The sequence below is a fragment of the Nesoenas mayeri genome, assembly GCF_963082525.1.
Source record: "Nesoenas mayeri genome assembly, chromosome: 16".
Lineage (NCBI taxonomy): Eukaryota > Metazoa > Chordata > Aves > Columbiformes > Columbidae > Nesoenas > Nesoenas mayeri.
In genome coordinates, this window is record NC_137562.1 from 380,431 (window position 1) to 389,607 (window position 9,177).

A 9,177-nucleotide genomic window follows, 5' to 3' on the forward strand; every position below is an offset into this window, starting at 1 on the left:
ACCCCATTGGACAAGGTGTGTGTGTCAAAAACCCAATTGGACAGTGTGTGTGTCACAAACCCCTTTCGACAGCGTGTGTGTCACAAACCGCACTGGACAGTGTGTGTGTCACAAACCCCATTGGACATCCTGTGCGTCACAAACCCCATTGGACAGTGTGTGTGTCACAATCCTCATTGTGCAGGGTGTGTGTAACAAACACCCCTGGACACCATTTGTGTCACAAACGCCCCTGGACAGGGTGTGTGTCACAAAGCTCCCTGGACAACATGTCTGTCACAAACCCCATTGGTCAGTGTGTGTATCAGAAACTCCATTGGACAGTGTGTGTCACAACCGCCCCTGGAAACTGTGTCACAAACCCCCGTTGGACAGCCTCTGTGTCACAAACGTCATTGGACAGTGTGTGTGTCACAAACACCCATTGGACAGTGTGTGTGTCACAAACGCCATAGGACAGCGTGTTCGTCACAAATCCCATTGGACAGTGTGTGTTTCACATACCCCATTGGACAGTGTGTGTGTCACAAACCCCATTGGACAACGTGTGTGTCAGAAACCCCATTGGAAAGCCTGTGTCTCACAAATCCCATTGGACAGGGTGTGTGTCACAAATGCCCCTGGACACAGTTTGTGTCACAAACGCCCCTGGAAGGTGTGTGTGTCACAAACCCCATTGGACAGCGTGTGTGTAACAATCCCCCTCGGACAGTGTGTGTTTCACATACCCCATTGGACAGCGTGTGTGTCACAAACCCCATTGGACAGCGTGTGTCACAGCCCCCCCGGACAGTGTGTGTGTCACAAACACCATTGAACAGTGTGTGTGTCACAAACCCCATTGGAAAGTGTGTGTGTCACAGCCCCCCCTGGACAGTGTGTGTGTCACAAAGGCCATTAGACAGTGTGTGTGTCACAAACCCCATTGGAGAGGGTGTGTATGACAAACCCCATTGGACAGGATGTGTGTCAGAAACACCTCTGGACAGCGTGTGTATCACAAACCCCATTGGACAGGGTGAGTGTCACAAACACCCCTGGACACCGTTTGTGTCAGAAACGTCCCTGGACAGGGTGTGTGTCACAAACCCCATTGGACAACGTGTGTGTGTCAAAAACCCCATTGGACAGTGTGTGTGTCAGAAACACCGCTGGACAGCGTGTGTGTCACAAACCACACTGGACAGTGTGTGTGTCACAAGCCCAATTGGACATCCTGTGTGTCACAAACCCCATTAGACAGTGTGTGTGTCACAAACCTCATTGTGCAGTTTGTGTGTTACAAACGCCCCTGGACAGGGTGTGTCACAACCCCGCCTCGAAACTCTATGTGTCACAAACACCCCTGGACAGGGTGTGTATCATAAACCCCAGTGGAGAGTGTGTGTGTCACAAACCCCATTGCACAGCGTGTGTCACAACCCCCATGGATAGTGTGTGTGTCCAAAATGCCCCTGGACAGTGTTTGTGTCAGAAACACACGTGGAGAGCGTGTGTGTCACAAACCGCATTGGACAGTGTGAGTGTCAAATACTCCATTGGACAGCGTGTGTGTCACAAACCTCATTGGACAGCGTGTTTCACAGCCCCCCCGACAGTGTGTGTGTCGCAAACGCCATTGAAGAGTGTGTGTGTCACAAACAGCCCCGGACACCGTTTGTGTCACAAACACCCCTGGACAGGGTGTGTGTCATAAACCCCAGTGGAGAGTGTGTGTGTCACAAACCCCATTGGACACCGTCTGTGTCACAAACCCCATTACACAGCCTGTGTCACAACCCCCCATGGATACTGTGTGTCTCTAAAATGCCCCTGGACAGTGTGTGTGTCAGAAACACACCTGGACAGCATGTGTGTCACAAACCCCATTGGACAGTGTGTGTGTCACAAGTCCCCCTGAACAGTGTGTGTGTCACAAACCCCATTGGACATCCTGTGCTTCACAAACCCCATTTGACAGTGTGTGTGTCACAAACCTCATTGTGCAGGGTGTTTGTCACAAACAGCTCTGGACAGCGTTTGTGTCACAAACACCCCTGGACAGGGTGTGTGTCACAATCGCCCCTGTACAGAATGTGTGTCACAAACCCCATTGGACAGGGTGTGTGTCACAAACCGCATTGGACAGGGTGTGTGTCACAACCTCCCTGGACAGCGTGTGTGTACAACTTCCTCTGGACAGTGTGTGTGTCACAAACCCCATTGTACAGTGTGTGTCACAAACCCCCCTGGACAGCATGTCTGTCACAAACCCTATTGGACAGTGTGCGTGTCAGAAACCCCATTGGACAGCGTGTGTCACAACCGCCACTGGAAACTGTGTCACAAGCCCCATTGGACAGCCTGTGTGTCACAAACCAGATTGGACGGCGTGTGTGTTACAAACCCCATTGAACATGGGTGTGTCACAAACCCCATAGGACAGCGTGTGTGTCACAAACCGCATTGGACAGTGTGTGTCACAAACACCCCTGGACAACGTGTGTGTACAAACGCCCCTAGACAGGGTGTGTGTCACAAACCCCATTGGACAGCGTGTGTGTCACAAACCTCATTGGACAGCGTGTGTCACAAACACCCCTGCACAACGTGTGTGCACAACGCCCCTAGACAGGGTGTTTGTCACAAACCCCATTGGAGAGAGTGTGTGTCACAAACCCCATTGGACACTGTGTGTGTCACAAACCCCATTGGAGAGCGTGTGTCACAACTCCCCATGGATACTGTGTGTGTCTAAAATGCCCCTGGACAGTATGTGTGTCAGAAACACACCTAGACAGCGTGTGTGTCACAAACCGCATTGGACAGTGTGAGTGTCAAATACTCCATTGGACAGCGTGTGTGTCACAAACGCCATTGGACAGCGTGTTTCACAGCCCCCCCGACAGTGTGTGTGTCGCAAACGCCATTGAACAGTGTGTGTGTCACAAACCCCATTGGAAAGTGTGTGTGTCACAGCCCCCCCTGGACAGCATGTGTGTCACAAACCGCATTGGACAGTGTGTGTTTCACATACCCCATTGGACAGTGTGTGTGTCACAAACCCCATTGAACAGCGTGTGTCACAAACAGCCCTGGACAACGTGTGTGCACAAAAGCCCCTAGACAGGGTGTGTGTCACAAACCCTGTAGAGCGAGATAAGGACCAAGCAAAACAAGTCGATTCAATGTGAATCACGCTAAGCCATTTATTACAGAAACAAATCTCCTTATATACGTAACTATATTCTAATCACGCGTCCACGCTCCAAACCTGGATTCGTTAAATGAGTATCGTGGGTTGTCCGTGCTCTGGAGTCTCACTGATGATACGTCCGATGATTCATGCCACGCCAGGACCCCGGTGATTGAGAAACGCCCCTCTTTCTCACAGCAGACTCTGTTCTCGAAGTGGCCTTGAGATACCTTTGAGCCTGACTAATTCAGCAACAGGTCTTAATCTATCAAGACCTATCCACACTTCCCCCTTTCTTTTCCTGAATTAGTCAGGCCCCTTAAACCGCACGGTGCATCATTTTTGAAATATACTGCAACATAGAACACGTGATTAACAACATAATTACAATTACATATAATGCAGTTAAACCTTACTTAATAAGATCAAACAACTACCTGCCTATTCTTAAAACCTTAATTCTACTATGACAACCTTATTAACACACTATCTTAATAGATTCAAAATATCCAGACAAGTTAATACAATATATTCTCTTAAATTCCTAAAAGATTTATAACTGCGCAGTTTATAGGGTAACATACTTAATATCATCAGCATATACTAATAATTGAATTAATATCTTAAAAGTTATCTTAACCTATTTAAAAGATCAATAGCTTAACCTTAATATCCCTTCTAAAACTTTATCAGTTGCTGAACTTAGATTACTATGATAGAGATATCTCATAATTTTACCTTATCTATGCATTGACTATCTAATCATAATATCACCCTTTTGGATCTCCTGCTGATTGTTCAAATTGCCATTCTCCACAGAAGGTACACCACCTGCTTGCTAATAGGCCTCTAGACCACCGGGTCTGTGAGCATCTGTAACACTGAATTAGGATCCATGGTTTACATCTGAAACAGTCCTCACAACTTATCTCCCTCCTGTCCATCTGCATCCGTTGAATCTTTGTTGAATCCACTTCAATCCTTGGCATGTAATGACACAAACATAACCTTTTCCCCAGGTTATCAATTGATGTGGCCTTTTTAATTGACTAGTGATTTGACCATAACTAGGTTCTTTCTGATTTAGCATGGTTTTAGGTCATACTTGCAAAGTATTTCATCACATACAGTGCTTTTGACAATTGGTTTTGTGGTGCTTCCCCTACTTCCCCCCCCTTTTTTTTTGTAAAACAAACAAACAAACAAACAAACAAATTCAGAACCAGATATGTGCGTTGGATCTTGACTACGTACTCAGAATCACAAATCAAATTTAGAGGTTCCTCCTTAAAAAGCTCTAAGTACTTTAAAGCTGTGCCAAGTTCTGCTAATTGGGTTGAACCTTCAATAATTTTTACAGAATGACGCCAATTGTTATCTCCACACCAAACCACTACAGCTTTATGAGACTTCCCAGAACCATCAACAAAAACTTTGCAAGTATGTAGGATGAGACCAAATACAAGTATGGCCTATGGCCTGATGTTAAAGACTTGCAGGTTCTGCAGCAATTTACATTTTACATTTATGCATGCCAAAAGCTGTGCTGTTAAGAAAACCAGCTAGTGCAATTTATAAAGACATAGATTACAAACAAAAAAAATCAGAATTAAATTTCACAAATGGTACATATATGACAAAAGGATCATGGTCCTTTAAGACTTAAATTCATTCCCTGCATTTTCTTGATCTGAGTGACAATTGGTATATAACAATCGGTATATCAGTTTGCTAGCAATCTCATCATACTGTCCCACAATAGCCACAGGTTGTTTCTATGTTGTAGCTATAAATAGACAAATCTGCAAGTCCAATCGAATGCAGCCAGCCTGTAAGGTTGTCATAAATTCATTCCTCAAAGTTTCTAACTCCATTTTGGCTGTCATATTTATTGGATATTGTTTTCCCTTACCGGATCGAAGTCGTATTTCAGATCTATCAGTGTAGTGTTTGCTTTATCGAAACATTGGCTGTTAATACTAGTAGAAATACAGCATTTGAAATTTCCTTGGAGATTTCTCACTTGCAGCAAGCAGATCTGCACCATCCCAGCAGCTTCTTGTAGGCCGTACAACTAAACAGAATTCTCAGAAAACGTTATTTGAGCTTACAATTTACTTAACAAATCCTAACCTAAGAGAGGTATAGGACTTTCTGGCAAATATAAGAATTCATGTATTAAAACTTTGTTCCAAATTTGGCATTCCATTGGTCTCAAAAAATGGCCTTTCTTTCGTTCTCTCCCATGACCTCAACAACTAGCATGGTGAATTTACTAAGAAGTCACTTACAACTAAGTACCACAGAATAAGTCTATTAACGAATTTTTGGTTTAGTTTTCCAGTTTCATTAGAACTATGGATCCACTGGTGATGCCTTTAAATTTCACCCTCAGACTCCTTCATGCAGTATCACAGCTCTCTAGCAGTAACATTGCTTGGGGGAGGGGCGCGAGGGGGAATAAAACTTCCCTCTCGCCCCCACCTGAGATGGCAAGACGTACAGCCCAACATGAAAACACATCAGGTTGAACTCCACATCAAACCAATCTGGCTCCACTCCACATCCAAATCAGTACCAGTCTGACCCAGAGAAGCACTGAACACTGTGACCCCCCAAAGCTGACCAGTGTGAAAAGACTGACTTCAGCAAGGAGGCAAAATTATGAGCTCTTTTTCCCAAATGTGCCAAAACCTAGGAAACAAGACAGAAGCAAAAATAAACAACACCAACAACCCCGGATTCAAAGACGAAAAACAACACAGTGCCACAACAAAAATGGCTGACAATACTTCAGGGGAAAAAAAAAAAAAAGGACAGAGCAGGGGGAGTAAAGCCCCCCTTTCTCTGCTTAGCCAAGGTCACGCAGCTGGTACGAGGTGGAAGGCTCTGGTAAACTCCTCAGTTACAATGAGCTGCACATAGGCCTGGAATATTTTGCTGTTTTGTCTTCCCATTTCATTCCAACCATAATACACTTTATATGTAATTTCAAGTAGCTCAGCAATAGTTACATTCCTTAGCTCCATTTACCTATTACAATTTGGAGATGTCAAAAAACAGTATAAACCAGTATAATAAACATAAATCCATTATTCTATTTTCCTAAATCTAAATCAGTTACTATTCTAGCAACTTTTAAATACAACCTCTTCCAAATTCACAGCTATCATAGCATTTTAACAATTTAAATGCTTTTCTAACAATATAAGCAGTTACTCTAATGTGTAAGGATGCATCCTAAGGGGGAGCAAGGTGGAATTTTAGCAGTGGAACCGGTTCCCATTTTGTAATTATCTCCCCAAACAAGATTCTTTTGGTACCAAATATGAATATGCAAACTAAAATACTGAGCTCAGATATGAAAACCATATACCAAGTTCAAATATGCAGATGGATCACAGTTACACCAATTTAAGACAATATCTCAATTTTTTATATTGCACCTTTGGGCCGCTCACTGCTCAGCCAGGAGGTACCTCTGGGTCTCCCTGACAAAAAAAGTCAGTTGCGCGCTGAAACCCATCCGCACCCGCCGAGCCGGACTGAGCAAGGCCTTTTTTTGTTTTTGTTTTGTTTTTGTTTTTAGTGTCTCATCTGGTGCACTACAGCTGTTATTCCAAAACCAGGATTCTTTACATGATGTGAATACAGAAAAACCAAATCCAGCGCACCGAGATGAGACACAGCCTGTCACAGAGTTGCGCAAGTCTGAATGCTGGAATAAAGCTAGCATGCTGGAGAAAAAAAAAATAACAGATACTACGCTCAAAATTTTACGATCACATTCACGCAGTAAAGAACTAAATTACTCATGATCTTCTGAATTATCACAAAATGCACATTTTGAGTCAACGGATTCTCATGATTTAACAGACTGTGAACTTATCGTACCATATAGCACAAACCTACCAAAATTGCAACATACTTAAACAGATACCCACAAAGAAAACAGGTTAATGAGGAAAGCATCTTGCAGACTTTAACAAGTTTTCTGTGACCTGTGTGTTACCAGTTAACTCTCTCTCAGCTTGTTGAAGTTCAAAGCACCCCGCCTGTAAAACTGTCTGAAATGATTTAATGATCTCTTGTAGGGATTTATTTTGTCCTGATCTTCTCGCCCTAAAAACAACATTAATCGCAACAAGATTCTATTGTCCGGACACTTTTCCCAATCATTTAAGTTATACCGCAGCCACCATTAATTACAATATTTTACAAGATCTTCCTTCCTTATAATTCCGAGTGCTTTCCTAAGTTTTAAAACACCTCCCAATACTGATTTTTTAGGAACACAACTGAAAACAATTATTCCTGACCCCATCTTGCAAGTAAAAACCTTGAGAAGGAGGGGGAGGGAGGGGGAGGAAGGCACAGGACTGCTTGCAGCAAGAATGGGAAAAGTGGGAGAAGGTTTTACAGCACACTTAAAAACAACTAGTAAAACAATTAACTCACATTCCTGACAAGCTGCTTGATTTTCAGAAAGGCAATACACAGGAGCACATAATATGTACTGGAAAACTTGCAAATAACACATTGATAGCAAACATTAGCATTCTCTACTGCTAATCTCAACACTAGTGCTTCCTTAGCTTCTAAGTTTTCGGCCTGCTTACTGATGGCGTCTTGAAGATGGTCAATAAATTGCATGTAATTCTCATTGGGACCCTGATTAATAGTTGCAAATGATTTGGCACCTCTCACATAGCTTGATATGCAAGATCTGTTGACTGCCTCAGGATTTCAGAAACTTATCATGTCTGTAGTTGCGGTGTGTCGATTGGTGTCTCTTCCAGGAGTTGTGGGACACCTGCCCCCCTCGACGAATTCCCATTGTTCTGTCCTAAATGATCTATAGCTGTTACATTTCACACAGTTCTTTTGACAAATTATCTTACTCCAGTTCCTTGGACTGCTTGGTCTCTTTAGGGTCGTGTGATGGTATGGGAGGCCATCCACTCCATAATTTTCCTCCCCCCACCCCAGACCGCTGCACCAGTGCCACCGGCACAACAGGGGATGGAGTGGGGAGGGGGTCAAAAGACACGATCCGGGTAAACTTCACAGTCATTTTTGGATTTGTTATCAGGCTGCAACGCTGGAAAAATTCTGGCAACGGTAGCCCGCTCAGCCTTAAAGTCTTTTAAGGTGGAAATTTTAAGCTTCCATTTAGTCGCTAGTGATTTTGTTTCTTTATCATCTCCATTGCTGACCCTATTCCATAATTTCTGCCTTTTATCATCCCAAAGTTAACGTTTAAAAGCCTTCTCGTTTTCTCCTGGGTAGCCTTTAATTCTATACCGAATTAATAGTCCACATATGTTACTTTCTTCTTATTTAAGTCCTCTCATAGAGAGAATAGGCAGGAGGAGTTTAACTACGGCTTCTTCCTCAAAGGATTTATTTTGCCCCATAACTTCACTCTTCCCTTCTCCCGCTCCCAGCCGCTCACCGTTTTTACGGTGACTTCTTCAAAAACGCGGAACGTCCGTACGCCTCCGCCCGGTTCTCAGTCCAGCTGATCCGCCTCCGGCTGGGCCGCTCTAGCCTTTTCCCCATCTTCCGTGGTGCGCTGGTCAGAGTATCACATCGGGGTCACCAGATGTAGAGCGAGATAAGGACCAAGCAAAACAAGTCGATTCAATGTGAATCACGCTAAGCCATTTATTACAGAAACAAGTCTCCTTATATACGTAACTATATTCTAATCACGCGTCCACGCTCCAAGCATGGATTCGTTAAATGAGTATCGTGGGCTGTCCATGCTCTGGAGTCTCACTGATGATATGTCCGATGATTCATACCACGCCAGGACCCTGGTGATTGAGAAATGCCCCTCTTACTCACAGCAGACTCTGTTCTCGAAGTGGCCTTGAGATACCTTTGAGCCTGACTAATTCAGCAACAGGTCTTAATCTATCAAGACCCATCCACAAAACTCCATTGGACAGCGTGTGTCACAAACAGCCCTGGACAACATGTGTGCACAAACGCCCCTA